Raw genomic sequence first — 14,697 nt, forward strand, 5'->3', positions numbered from 1 at the left:
TTAGGGAAAGGGAAACAACTGTCAGATGTTGTTTGGTAAGCGGCATTAGCCAGCCAGGTGCTATGTGTGGGGCTGTATCATACAAAAAAAAAATCTAAGAAAATTGGGTAAACATCCAAGGAAACTGAAATCAACAGCTCTTTGATTTTACTTCCCTGTGTCTTTTTGTATCCCACTTGCAGGACTGATGTTAGTTAAACCGCTCTGAAAACTGAACGTGTAATATGCATTTTCTCTGAAGATAAGTTCTGCAAACCTCTGGAAAGAATACTGAGAGAAGCTTTCTTATTATTAAGCTTCGAGGAAGCAAACAAACACAAGTCCACTGTAGTTCTAAAGCCTGTAACAAGTAAGATTTCTTTCTGTTTTTTCCAGAACCAAAAAATGAAACAGAAAAGTTGTCTAGGCCTGCACTGAACTCAGAAAGTACATACAAGTCTAAAGAAAATGCACCCCCTTCCGATAATTCTAAGTAGTCTAAAAGAAACAATAGAGTTGTAGATGTGAGAGGAACACTTATAAATGAGTGCAATAAACTGCCCGAAGTTGAGGAAACTAGCAAGGGATTGCTTCCGTCAGGCACATATGCAACAGGAAGAGGTAAGAATTAGGGGGTAAAGAGCTCACAAAATGGTGTGTACCAGTTCAGGCTGCATATAGGAAAGCTTTGGAATACGTCCCTACAGGAAAACACCATGTAAGAAGAAAGAAATAGAGTCGGTAGTAGGCTGGGTCAGAAAATTTCTCCCTGTTACAATTCTTTACTTGACAGATTTTTACCATAGAGTTTTGGGTGAATCTTAGGGCCCCACAGCCAGAAGTAGGGTTGCCAAGTTCCTGCTGTGGGCAGGGAAGGGGGGTGAAGGCCAGTGTCACAACATGCTAACATCTTCTGGTGCCACAGGAAAGGACATCAGTGTGTTGCCAGCAATGTCATTACGTTGCCAGTGAAGCCTTCGTGTCACAGTGGTGAGTCTCCTGCTGATGTCTTAACAGAAGTGATTCTCCTGCTGTTGTCTCACAGCAGTTAGCCTACCTTAGCCAGAAGTGACATTGCAGGCAGCATCAGAAGATTTGGCCACCCCATTGAGTGCTGGCAAGAGGATGGAGGCCAGAGTTCTCCTGGAATTATAACTGAACCCCAGACTACAAAATTCAGTTTCCCTAGAACAAATTATATTCATATTTACCAACTCTAACCCCTTTTAATGCTCTATCTTCCCTAAGAGAAAGCCTTTGATAATGTTTCCGGGAACTTTCTTATCAATATATTGAGACAAGTAGATTGAGGAGAACAGTTCTTGACTGCTGTAAAAGCCATATATTCCACGCAGAAAGTGAGATTGCTCATTAAAGGGATATTGACAATTGAGCTGAAGATAGAAAAAGGAACAAGGCAAGGCTGTCCATTATCTCCATTACTGTTTAATTTAGCAATGGAAGTGTTGGCTAATAAAATTAGAGCTGACCCAAAAATTCAAGGAATAAAGTATGAGGAACAAGTATATAAAATCCGAAGCTACGCAGATGATATGGTGTTAATATGTCAAAATCTGAAGACCTCAATGAAGGAGATTATGCATCAAATTGATACCTTCAATTACTACTCAGAGTATAAACTGAATAAACAAAAGACCAATCTGATTACATTTAATATCTCCATGGAGGAGATTCAAAATATGCTGCAATGTACAATTCCAAAGAAATGCATAAAATATTTAGGAATAAAAATTCCTAGAAGTACAGATATCCTATTTGACCTGAATTATAAAGAGCTATGGGCTAAAATAAAAGAGGACCTTCAAAGATGGAACAGACTTCAGATATCTTGGTTGGGACATATGGCAAACGATTAAAATGAATATGCTACCGAGACTCAATTTTCTTTTTTTTGACGCTACCAATTGGAATAACCCTCAAGACAATCGCAAAGTGGCAATGTGTTATTAATAAATTTGTGTGGAATGGCAAGAAACCAAGAATAAGATTCGCTGTATTACAAGATGATAAAAGCTGAGAAGGGTAGGCGGTGCCAAATTTGAAGTTATACCACCAGGCAGCTACTCTAGTGGCAATTCACAGTGGGTAGCCGTGTTAGTCTGTCTGCAGTAGTAGAAAAGGGCAAGAGTCTAGTAGCACCTTAAAGACTAACAAAAATATTTTCTGGCAGGGTATGAGCTTTCATGAGCCACAGCTCACTTCTTCAGAAAGCTCATACCCTGCCAGAAAATATTTTTGTTAGTCTTTAAGGTGCTACCGGACTCTTGCTCTTTTCTTCTAGTGGCAATGACAGAGTGGATTTTAAGATGGTAAGATTAAACTTGAGAAAACTTGTTTGGAGCAGGGGTTCCATTACTGGCTATGGTCTGACAAATCGTTATCGATCCCAAGGAAAAAGAATCAGGAGAATTTGACATTCCAAATATTAAAAGTGTGGAATGCATTAAAGAGGACTCTCAGTCCATCCCCGCCTGGGTTGATGTCACTGACAGAGGCATATACTGAATTTGCAGGTAGATCTAAAAATGACTTTTTAATTTACCTTAAGAAAGACCTTAAGAAAGATGGGGAAATTAAGTCACTTCAAGAGTTGACAGATGGAAAAATAAAGATTCCATGGTTTTCCTATCAACAAGTCATACATGCATAAAGAATGGATTATATACAAAAAGGAAAAGAGAAAAAGGAAACAGAATTTGAACAAATGATTACCAAATCATTGAAGGAATTACAAACAATGTATAAGTCGAACCAAGCAAACTGTTGGAAGTGTTCTGAAACCGAAGGAACCTATTTCCACCTATGGTGGACATGCAAGAAACCACAGAAGTATTGGAAGATGATACACGTGGAATTACAGGAGATGTTTTAAGTGAATTTTGACGTAGAAGCTAATTTTTTCCTGCTTGGAATGACTCCACTGCAGATTAAAATTGTAAATAAGGAACTGTACCAATACGTGATGACCACAGCCAGAATCTTGTTTGCAAAGTACTGGAAAGACAGGAAGACACCAGAGTTATCAGAGTGGATTACAAAAATGTATGAATATGTGTCTATTGCAAAGTTAACCAACTTGTTTCAAAGAAAGATGATAGATGACCACAGACAGTGATGGCAACTCTTTTATAACAGATATGCTTCATTTTAGTAGAATTGTTTATACTTAAAGAAATAATAGTAGACTCAGATTATATCAGTTTAAGTAACTGTGAGTTTTACTGTATAGCTATTATGACAGTGAGAGAAAGATCATATACTTTGGATAGTGATGATTAGCTTTGTAAGAAACTTAATCTTTATAGTGTTGACATAGTAAGATTAACTGATTTAAATATTAAGTTGTCAACGAATTAAAATACTTTTTCTTTTTCGAGGATGTTCATGGAGGCTTGGTCCAGACATGGACCCAATTATGTTTCAATATTTTGCCTTCCCATTTCCCCTTCTTCTTTTTATGTATCCTAAAAAACCCAATAAAAGAATTTAAAAAAAACAAACAATAAACCCAAATCTGAAATTTACTGATTTTTTTTGCACAACACTAGTCAATACACATAATTCCTTTAGTTTTTGTGTGTTGTTCAATGGTATCACATCTGCTTGGCATGCAAAATGTTCTAGGTTCAATCCCTGGCATCTCCAGTTAAAGGATCTGGCAGTAGGTGATGTGAAACAGCTCTACCCTGGAGATCAGTTTGATAAGCCACTGGTTTGATTCAGTATATGATTCAAGTGTTCATCTTTCTTGGATAAGTGTTTACCACTCTCAGGGCTAGTTTTTGGCTCTTAATGTAAATAAGAGTTCAAAACTTCTTTTTGAACTCTGTTTGTGTTAATTATTAATGGAATAATACCCTCTTTGTATATTTTGTAGATCAATAGAAAGCAAATCTGGCTTTAGCTTTCTTTCTCCTCTTCAATTGCGAAGAAATTCTCAAGGATTATAGCACTTTTGCCAATAGAGCCTCCTTACCAAATTTTAGATAGTGCACAGAAATGGTTAGGGTTGCTAACATTTTCCCCATCCTTACAGGTTATTTCTGTTTTGCTTTTGCATCTGCATTGAACAAATAAAACCCATCCATCTTCACGTTCATGCCATTTTATGTTCACTCACTCCTATGTTTCCCATTAAAATTAATGTGTTTTCTACATTATTTTGTGTCAATTGCATATAAATAGCATATGATATAAAAATGAGATAAAATAAACACATCAGGAACAATGGTTTCAAAAATGGTTGAAATGTAAAGCTTCATAATGACAGCATACAAAACCAAAAAGATATTTAAAAGGGATTAATCATACATCCCTTGAAAGTGTAATTGCAATTCCTGAAAATACTTTCCACATCTGTGCCTCTTTGTCCATCATGGAGCATGTTAACATTCTTATGCCATTATGGAGCATGTTAACATTTTTATGCTAAGCAATTTTTTAGTTCCTTGAAAGATACTGGTCTTTCATGAGTGGAAGTGTCTAGCACTAGAGAAATGTGCACTCTATAATGCACAAAGCTATAGGATCCATTGATCTATCTATCCATCCCCCTATTAATTTATATCCCACCTTTCTCCCCACGAGTGTACCCAAAGTGGCTAACAATCAAATCAAAATAAAATAATACAAAAGTAAACAGGGAAAGGGGGAGGCTTCTGCATGTGAAGCAGATCCCCCTCCCCACTGCCAGGAGATTGCCTTGGTGCTTAGATACTATGAATCTCAGGCTAAGACTAGAAGGCCCAATGGCTCCAACCCCCAGTCATGGCCAGGCCTTAGGTACCTGTCCAGGAGAGAGATACTCTGCCTGGATGATACAAGCAAACAGTCATCATCTTTCCATAGTTCCCCTCCTGCTGAATCCAAACCAGAACGGTCCATTTCTTATGGATTTTGTTTCCTTTGTACATGGAATATCTAATATAAAATTCTACATATTGCAGTGCTCTTGTTTATGTTGGAAGGCAATGAAAAGTAATAACCTCAGAGGACAAGATACAAAGTTGTGTCCTGAGAATATACTGATATACTATTGCGAGCTGATTCAAATAGGCACAGAGCAAATTGTGTGTATTATAGAATGAAATTGTAGGTATCTATTGTCCTTGAAGGCATACAAGTGGTAATAGCTAATCCCGTGCTTGTCTGAAACAGAGCAAAGGTAATGGATGTGGTTATATTTTCTGATATCTATGGATTCCTTAAAGCATTTGTGTCATTTCTGGCTATGGACATTTCTTATTCAGGTAGATGCATAGACTGTGAAATTGTCTGGTATTTGAGTAACAATTGACAACATCTGTTCTGATCTACTGATCCTGGAAAGCCAGGCATCTTCAAAAATATGTTTTGTTTGATTTGGGACTAAAGAAATCAACGTCTGGTGATGTCACTGCTATATCTATGTAAAATGTAAAACTAAAACATAATTTTTCCAGCAGTGCCATTATTTTACCAATATCATAATGGTCAGACTTCAATGTCAGTTTTTTATATGAAAGTACTCACAATGTTGCTGGTGAAATTTGATGCACTTTGACCTTTACATTGCATTGTAGATGTTAACAAATAAAGATTACAAAGTATTTATGTAGCTCCATTGTCATATCTTGTTCAGACATGTGTGTCTGTATGTATGTGTGTCTCTCTCTAAAAAGATAGTATTATTAACTCACTAAGACAATGTGCTTTTAATGGTGGTTGAAGTAGTAATAGCTGATCGGTGAGGCAAACCACCCTCAAGTATAGTCGGATAAGTCCTATTTGGTGTACAACAAAGGAACATAGGCAAGTGGCAATCAATGCCATGAGGAATTGTAGGAGCAGTGCTTCTGTAATACCCTGCATAGGGCTCTTTTTAATGTACCCAACTGTGTACCGAATGCTGCACTCAGAATGGAGGCAGGCCTTCTTAAAGTAGAAACTAAGATATGGCTTATTACCATTAATTATTGGTTGAAAGTGCACCTCAACCCAATTGGTCTATTAAGATATTTTTTATCAGCCACACCTTACCCACAATGGTCAGTTAAGATAATGCAAAAACTTTCCTCAATTGGCATTGACCCTGGGAGTTTGATGGATCTAGGGCTGAACAGAGCAAAAGCCATGGTCCATCAAAGCTTGCGTGATATAGAGCTCCAGTCGGAAATTGCACAACTTTCTGGGGTATATTAGAATTTATTATCTGGTGGTGGCAAAGTCACAGCTCCATACCTTTACAATATTACTTTACCCCAACTGAGATGGGCATTCTCGAGAGCACGTTTTGATGCACTGCCTTCAGCTGTTCTTCTGGGTAGATTTCTAAATCAACCCAGAGAGATGAGAAAATGCACGTGTACAGCAAGAGCAGAGGAGTCCTTGTCACATATTCTATTATATTGTGAACTCTATGAGGAAGTTAGAAGATCTATAATTGAGCCCCGGTTACAACAGTATGGTTATTTGCATCAACCTATAATGGAAGAAAGATTAATTATCCAATTTCTGCTTGAAGATAAAAACCCTGCTATGATGTAGCTAAATTTTGCTGGAAGGCCATTATTAAAAGGAATGATCAAAACAAAAAGGGTTATACTATTAGTGACATATCAGGTGACAAGTGAAGGGTGAAGCAATGCACAATATATAATATACACTGTTAATCTGGTACCCTATCATGTTGATGGTGTGTTTGATCAGTTTGTTTTTGGCTGTTCGGCTGTATTTTTGTTTTTCCTTTTTATTGTTTTTACTGGTGTTGTATGGGTACTTGCACTGCTCTGTTGCTTTGTGCTGGCCAATGGCCGTAACAATAAATGTATGTGTAGGAAATAATAGATCTGATGTACTGTGAAGACCAGTTCCCCATAAACAAGGTCTCTGGACCAAAACTGGGAAGGGGTGATAGTATTCATAATCTCTTCTGGTATGTCACACTCTTGAAATATGTATTTTAGAGAGTGATTAACCCATTCATAATTTGGGGCTGTAGAAAAGTCTGTTATCCACAGCTCCATTGTTGGAATGAGAAAACAAAGACAAGAAGGGAGGCAATAAGAAGTGGAATAAAAGTTAGCCATGCATGACACTGGGTGTACCCCTTGGTTCCCTACCCCTCTTCAAAATCAATTTTTCATCTCCAAACTAGTCCTTCTATCCATTTGTCTTGATATCTGGCTTGCCATTCCATCCAGTTCTGTTCTGTGGTATTTAATCTCCGTCAGCGTCCGGTCCCAGTGAAGCAGCGGCCAGAGACCGGCGTCCGGCCCTGCATGCCAGTGCTGGGGCCACAAACGCTGGGGTGCGCCTCCTGGATGCTGGCACTGTGGGCCCTTGTGTCAGCGTGGGCCGTCGCAGGCCTCCAAAGGTTTTTGGGTGAGGCTGCCGGCGGAACTCAGGAATGGGCTGTTGGTAAACCCAATCCCGAAATTCACCGAAATGGCTTTTTTCAGTATTTTTTCAGTTCAGGTTTTACCAAATGCACAGCCCTAGTTGCCACCTTCATTAAGCCATATTTTCCTCCTCCTCCTAGTCCCAAAAGGAAGTGTCCTTGTGTTTCCCCCCCACAATTTAATTAATTAATTAATTAATTTTATCCCACTCCTCCCTGGCCAAGGTTGGGCTCAGGGCAGTTCACATCATGGGCAACAACAATAATAAACTACATACAATCCATTTAAAACAACAACAACATAATAATATTAATAATACATAGTCGTTCTATTAGAATTTTGGTAAAATCTAAAAATACACATTGCACTGGTCCATAGGCACTATTCAGCATATGTAATTTAGAATATTTATTTTGAAATTATCAGTGTTATTTTTTGTTTCTTCAATTAGGCATCCTGCTTTTAACCAAATCTTATTATATTCTTATATACAATTGATGCCCCCCAGCCCAAACCTGCAACCATCTGAAGAAGATTGGGCTGAAAGGTCACAAGGAGTTCTGGGATATATTGTTTCCAGGGTGTCAATTAGCTAGAAGCCTTGCTGTATGTTCCAAGGTTCATATCTGGAACTCTTTCATTGGAACATTGATGGCACCAGGGAGAAATGGGAGAGGGATCCAGAAAGATTTTTCTACTGCTACCACAGCCAAGGAGAAGTTAACTTGAGAGGGAATGATGATTCTGCTTGAACATTTAACAAGCCAAGTCTAAATTTTGTTCCTGGCTCATAAAAAGCTCAGTGGAGTAAAGCTTCTTCCTTTCTGTTGGCAAAGTAATTAACATAGCAAAGTGAACAACCTGATTAAAGCATAGATAATGCTTTATTCGGGAACTAACATTGACATTCTTGATAGTGAAGAGGAGAGATGGGGATAGTGTTCTAACTACATCACTAACTGAGAGACTTACAGTGCATTCCTAAGGAGAGTTACTCCAGCCTAAGCCCATTAATTTCAATAGGCTTAGACTGGAGTAACTTTCCTTAGGAATGCACTGAAAGTGTGGAACTTCCAAGAAGAAACAGAATATTGCCATAAGAGTAGCTATCTGGAGACTGACAAGGAATGACACTTAGCAGGAGAAAGGTGCTGACCTCACTATCCTATGTAACATTCCTCCCGCTGCCTGCTGAAGGTTCTCCATTGTACACCAGACATTGCCTATTCCAACACTTTTACATTTCAATACCATTGCTACAGAAAACAGGCTTCAACAGAACTGAATAGCTTGCTTATTGCTGTAAATACATAGGAATAACACCAAAACATATTTCCTTTCTCAAAATAAATGCCCAATTTTCACACTTTCATCTTTAAGGCTTATTAACCACAAAAGACAAATAAAGTTGCTACTCACATTTGACTTAAAAGCAAGAGAAAACCATGAAGACAAAATAGGTCATTATCATAATAGACTTGAAAGCTAAGGAAAATACAAGAAACCACGAAAACAGTGTAATAGTATTAGGCAAATATTGGGTTAAAAATATATTAAATAGGGCTGTCAATTTGGTTCGTCCCAAACCAAAAAACAGCCGAATTTCCCCCGATTTGGCGATTTTTAGTTCGGATGGAACCGAACTCAAAAAAGGCTGGAAAACGGGGAGCCAAATTCAGCGAGTTCGGGATGTTCGGTGAATAAATTCAGCAAATTCGGGGTTCGGCCAGCAGCATAACCGTCAGTTAGTAAGCAGCATTCTCCCGCGGCCAATCGGTGGCCAAGCAGGGTCTTCTTCTGGCCAATCAGTCGTGATTGAGCACGTGAGCCCAGCTGCTGCATGGCCCGGGGAGAGAAAGAGAGTATCTGTTTGTGTGAGAGAGAAATCCCTGGGGAGGGGGTGCGTGTGCACATTCGCTCCTTTCCGTGGCTGCAGGGGGTGCATTTTGGGGGGTAAAGCCCCCAAACTTTCAGCATAGCTTCAGATGAGCCTTCTTGCAAGAACCCCCAAGTTTTGTAAAGATTGGGGCAGGGGGTCTCGAGATATGGGGCCCGAAAGGGGTCCCCCTTAATGTGCATTTTTATTCCATTTACAGCACACATTCGAGCCATTCCGTGGCTGCAGGGGGCATATTTTTGGGGGTGCAGCCCCCAAACTTTCAGCATAGCTTCAGATGAGGCTTCTTGCAAGAACCCCAAAGTTTTGTAAAGATGGGATCAGGGGGTCCAGAGATATGGGTTCCCCCCCTTTCCCTATTTGGATGAATGGGATCAGCCGATCCTATGCATCTAGAGAGCGGCAAATCCAAGGCAAAACCTCCCGTGATTAAATGGAATCGTATTGGATTACCCAGTCCGTCCTGATGGAACAGAAGACATCCACAGTAAGAACCCTTTTGGGGCTTTAATCTATATTTTTTTCCCGTGTGTATGTGGGGGGGGGAAGCAGAGTCTGTGGGGGGGGAGTTTCTGTGGGGGGAGGGAAGCCAAAGGAGGCTTTCGCCCATTCTGCCGAGGGGTGTGTGACCGCTCATCTCTGTGGGAGTGTGTGTACTGTTTTTTTTAAAGTTTAAAGTTGAGTCTGTGCTGCGGCTAGTGAGTCTCTCTCCGCTTGGCACCCGGGCCGCGCCTCCTTTTTGGTGTTTTTCACTGTTTTTGCCTCTAGCCTGGGGTTGAGTGTAACGGGGCGGCTTGCGTGAGATCCCCAGCGTCTTGGATTTTCCCCCCAGTTGGGTGGTGCACCGCAGCGCGTATTGGTTGGAGAGGTGGGGGGTTGTGCTGGTGAGACTTGCTTGAGTTTGGTGGGGTCGTTTGCATAAGGGGGGAGCGTCCCTCTACCATGAGAAGAAGGAGCAGGGCAGAAAATACAAACTCTGGGGGGGGGGTTTGCACGGTCTGTTTTGCTGCTCACTCAAAAATGCTTTTGCAAAATCTGACTTTCACAATACATTTTCACGGTCCAAGTCACCTGCTCCTTTTCCCCTTTTTGCTATAGCTAGCCTAGTGCACCTCTGTTCCTTTCCATGGTCGCTCGCGTGTTGCTTTGCATTGCAATGGTTAGCATGGGAGGTTTTGCCTTGGATTTGCTGCTCTCTAGATGCATAGGATTGGCTGATCCCATTCATCCCAATAGGGAAAAGGGGGGGAGCCCATATCTCTGGACCCCCTGATCCCATCTTTGCAAAACTTGGGGGTTCTTGCAAGAAGCCTCATCTGAAGCTACGCTGAAAGTTTGGGGGCTGCACCCCCCAAAATGCGCCCCCTGCAGCCACAGAATGGCTCGAATGTGTGCTGTAAATGGAATAAAAATGCACATTAAGGGGGGACCCCTTTCGGGCCCCATATCTCGAGACCCCCTGCCCCAATCTTTACAAAACTTGGGGGTTCTTGCAAGAAGGCTCATCTGAAGCTACCCTGATTGTTTGAGAACTCTACTCCCAAAAATGCCCCCCGGAGCCGTGGAAAAGCGCCAATTTACTTTAAGTGGCTTTATTCCTGTCACTGTGGACGATTTTTGGGGGGGGCAACCTCTTCCGGGCCCCATATCTTGGGACCCCCTAACCCAATCTTTACAAAACTTGGGGGTTCTTGCAAGAAGCGTCCCCTCAAGCTACCCTGAAAGTTTGAGACTTCTACCCCAAAAAATGCCCCCCGGAGCCACGGAAAGGCGCGAATGCATTTTTTATGACTTTATTCGGCCGAATTTTCCCCCGAACTCGAACTAGGTGCCGAATTCCACGGATCCGAATTCGGGGAGTTCAGACTTCAGCATATCCTGAATTGAAACGGGCCGAATTCTGCCGAATCCGAACTATACCAAAAAATTTTTTCAACAGCCCTAATATTAAATGCATTGCAAATTACGGTAATTAACAGTATTAAAGTTAAAGTCCCGACTGGAGCCTGGTGTACTGGCAATATGCGGAAGAATATTCTACGAGGAGTTTTAGGTTGACGTGTCACATATCCCTCCATATTCCCTATATGAAAGTATAGTTTTCTGTAATGAATGCTGGTTTAGTTCGTTTCTGTAGTGTTAAAAAGGGGAGTGTTGTGTTGCCAGATGTACTCACTAGTTGATTAGGCAGTCTATGCTGACTCATGCAGCAGCTGGTGTGCATGATCAGGAAGGCAGGGCTGTGGGCCAGGTGCCCTGAATCAACCCAAAGTACCTGGCCTAAGTGAAAAACCCAAGAAAGGAGACGAACGGTGGGCTTCAACACAGATCAGCCTGGATGCTGTGTGACCGGACTGTTGACCATGGGATCTCTCTGGATGCTGCACACGGAGCCCCCTGCAGCCAAGGAGGAGAGAGAGACTCATGTAAAGTGTTATTACTTTGTGTTACTTTGTATTGTGGATTATAAGCTGATAAACTGAATGTTGTGTTATTTTATAAGTAAAGCATTGCCTTTTCTCCACCTACTAGTATTTTCCTTGCTTCCAAATCTTAAAGAACCCCTGCCTTGGCAGGACACCTGGCAGGTACAAGTACAAATTATTTTGGTTAGTGGAAAACTGAAAGTGAAGCAGATACAGTGAGCTCCATCTAAATCTGGGCAGACAGCCAGAGGGAACTTTCTTAACGTAAATAAAAATAACAGCGAAACACTTTCCTTTTTAAACTGTTGTCTGTGGGGGTAATAGAGATCCATTATTTTTGCATACGAGCATCTTTCTCAAATCCTTTTAAGTGTGAATCAACGTATTTCTCAACATATTATATAATTTGCCATTCATATCATTATCTGAGTTACTGTTTGAAGTTAGTGAGAAACTGTTTGAAGATGAGATTCTAGATTTTGTGAACTTACCTGCAAATGTATATTGTTATCAAGTGACTATGCAACTTCGGAGCTGTAACTTTTGGTACAACAGATGGGAAGATTAGAATGAATGCTTATTGGGGAAAATTTTGTCTGATTTGTATTTTTAATATATGAGAATGATGTCTTTGATCCTTGGGAAAGATTTGATGTGAAAGCTTTAATAGATGAGATTTGAGTTCTCATGGGAAAAGAGTATATAAGGGGTTAGAAATTGTTCAGTAGTTGGAAGTTCTTTAGCAGACTGTGCTGCTATGCTGTCTGTCTAAAGAATTTTCCCAGCAGGCCATCCAGAGGTTTGTGAACTTTGTATTTTTACTGTAACTTTTACTGAACAGATGTGTATTATTCTGCTTATATTCTGCTTATATTTTGTAATTTTTGTTAGATTTTCATACAATGTAACTTTCATATATGCAATAGGTTGATGTGTTTTTATTTTAATTAACTGGATACTAACAATAAAAGAGTTGTTTTACAATTCGGAGTTTGTATCATTACTTGAGGTAAGATAATGTATTTTTTGTGAAATACACAATCTAGAAACTAGTTACCTATCACAGTAAATGATGGCTTCAACAGATAGACTTGTTTTTCACTACCTTTTATTGTCAATAACCTTGACAAGCTATTCACAGACTTCAAATGACTATACAATATCTGGGAACATTGTATCTGACCTTCTGCGGTTTTTGTGGTCCAACATCTTGTCTCACAAACAACTTGTTTTTCACAAGTGTCTGCCTTTCAGTAGGCTCACATTTGAAACCTTAAATTGTAACTTGGATTTTAAATCTATGCTGCACTTTGTCAATAACCTATACTTTTAACCACAAATGTATTGAAAACCACAACACAATTCTTCCTCTTCTTCCTCTTCCTCCTCCTCGCTTTCTTGAGTGCTCACCAGTTTGACTCAAAATCTGTTTGCTGGTCATGAACAGGGAGGTGATAGTTCATCAAGCTGTTCAGACATGCCCCGATGAATATGGATGTGTCTATTTCACATGACCATAATTTTTGTAGTTGCCACACCACCACCACTCACATGCCACCACTTTCAGTTTTAAAATGTGCATAGTTAAAAGAGGAAGAAAATAAATTTGAATCAAGACTGTGCATATTAGAAAATTCCACTGTTAACCTCCATCTGAACTGCTTGCCACACTCACCATTTAAGAACAAAATAGAACAGTTACAGAATTAAACTATTCCTGTTCTTAGGCAATGTTCCTGGCATTATGGTATAATAGTACTAAAAAAATTAGGAAGGTATTAAACATATGGCAGTGTGAGCAAGCAGTGCAGATGATGACAACCAGAACTACAAGGAGTGAAACTGCACTGACCCATCCCTGTAGAATGTGACTATTACGCAGGTGCAAAGCTGCTTGACATGAACTTTGGCAAGGACCCTTAAGGCAACCATATCAGAAGCTAATTGAGGAAGTTAAGCAAGGTATGTTCACCTGGTTATCATGTTCATGTTGAAACCCAGAGCATGCTCATTTTAATTGCCTCCAGAACAGGATTGCTTCCCCTATCACTCTGAAATTTGACAGAAAGGATCCCTTGCATGAAGGGTACCAATCAAGAAAAAATACTCAGTATTGGCAGGAAAACAAATGAGTTGCAGCCAAAAGTGTATCCATTAAACCAATGGGTGGGTGGGGGAGAGAGAGATAATGCAACAATAGATATAGACATGTGGAATAACAAATATAATGAAATGATGTAATTTTAAATGAAAATTTGGGGAAAAGCACATCCCTCAGACTAGGAGAGCTTGGCTGCTCAATCTCAAAGCTTACTAATGGTGCATTCCTACATATAGGCAAATCACTGTCTCTCATGCTAACCAACTTCCTATGATGTTGTGAAGATGGGATAATGGTGGAGAAAAATGCCTGGTTCCCTACATTCCTTGGAAACACATTCCTTGGATTGATTGATTGAATGAATGAATGAATGAATGGGGCTGTCTCAAGCAAAAGATGAAGAGCTACAGCCGAACACCATCATTGCTCTCGCTTGTACTCATCTGCATTCTGATTCAAAGAAGGAGTTGTGCATCCATGATAAGCAGGAACATTACCTGAATGGCATCTACTTTTATCCTCATATTATACAGCAGCAAAGGTTTTCTAATGTTTTCACTTGGATACTTTCCCTCTTTTTAGTTGATCTCAGTATTTCTAAACAGCCATTCAAGCTAGCTAGTAAACATGAAGGCTTAAACATAAAATGAACTGATCATGTATATATTATTTTTCTTGATTAAACCTCCCCAGATTAATTTTGTGCTTATTTGCAAATTTATTGTCATATTCATATTCATTCCGGTCCCTCTATCCAGTTGGCCCAACGGCAAAGCATTTATATCAATATCTCAGACAAGATGGAATACCAGATTAATCTAAATACACAGACAGAATTTGCTGGATGGAAACTAATTTATCTTTGACAAAAATAAAAGGTACTTAAGCAATTCA

The sequence above is a fragment of the Euleptes europaea genome, chromosome 15 (genome assembly GCF_029931775.1).
Source record: "Euleptes europaea isolate rEulEur1 chromosome 15, rEulEur1.hap1, whole genome shotgun sequence".
NCBI lineage: Eukaryota > Metazoa > Chordata > Lepidosauria > Squamata > Sphaerodactylidae > Euleptes > Euleptes europaea.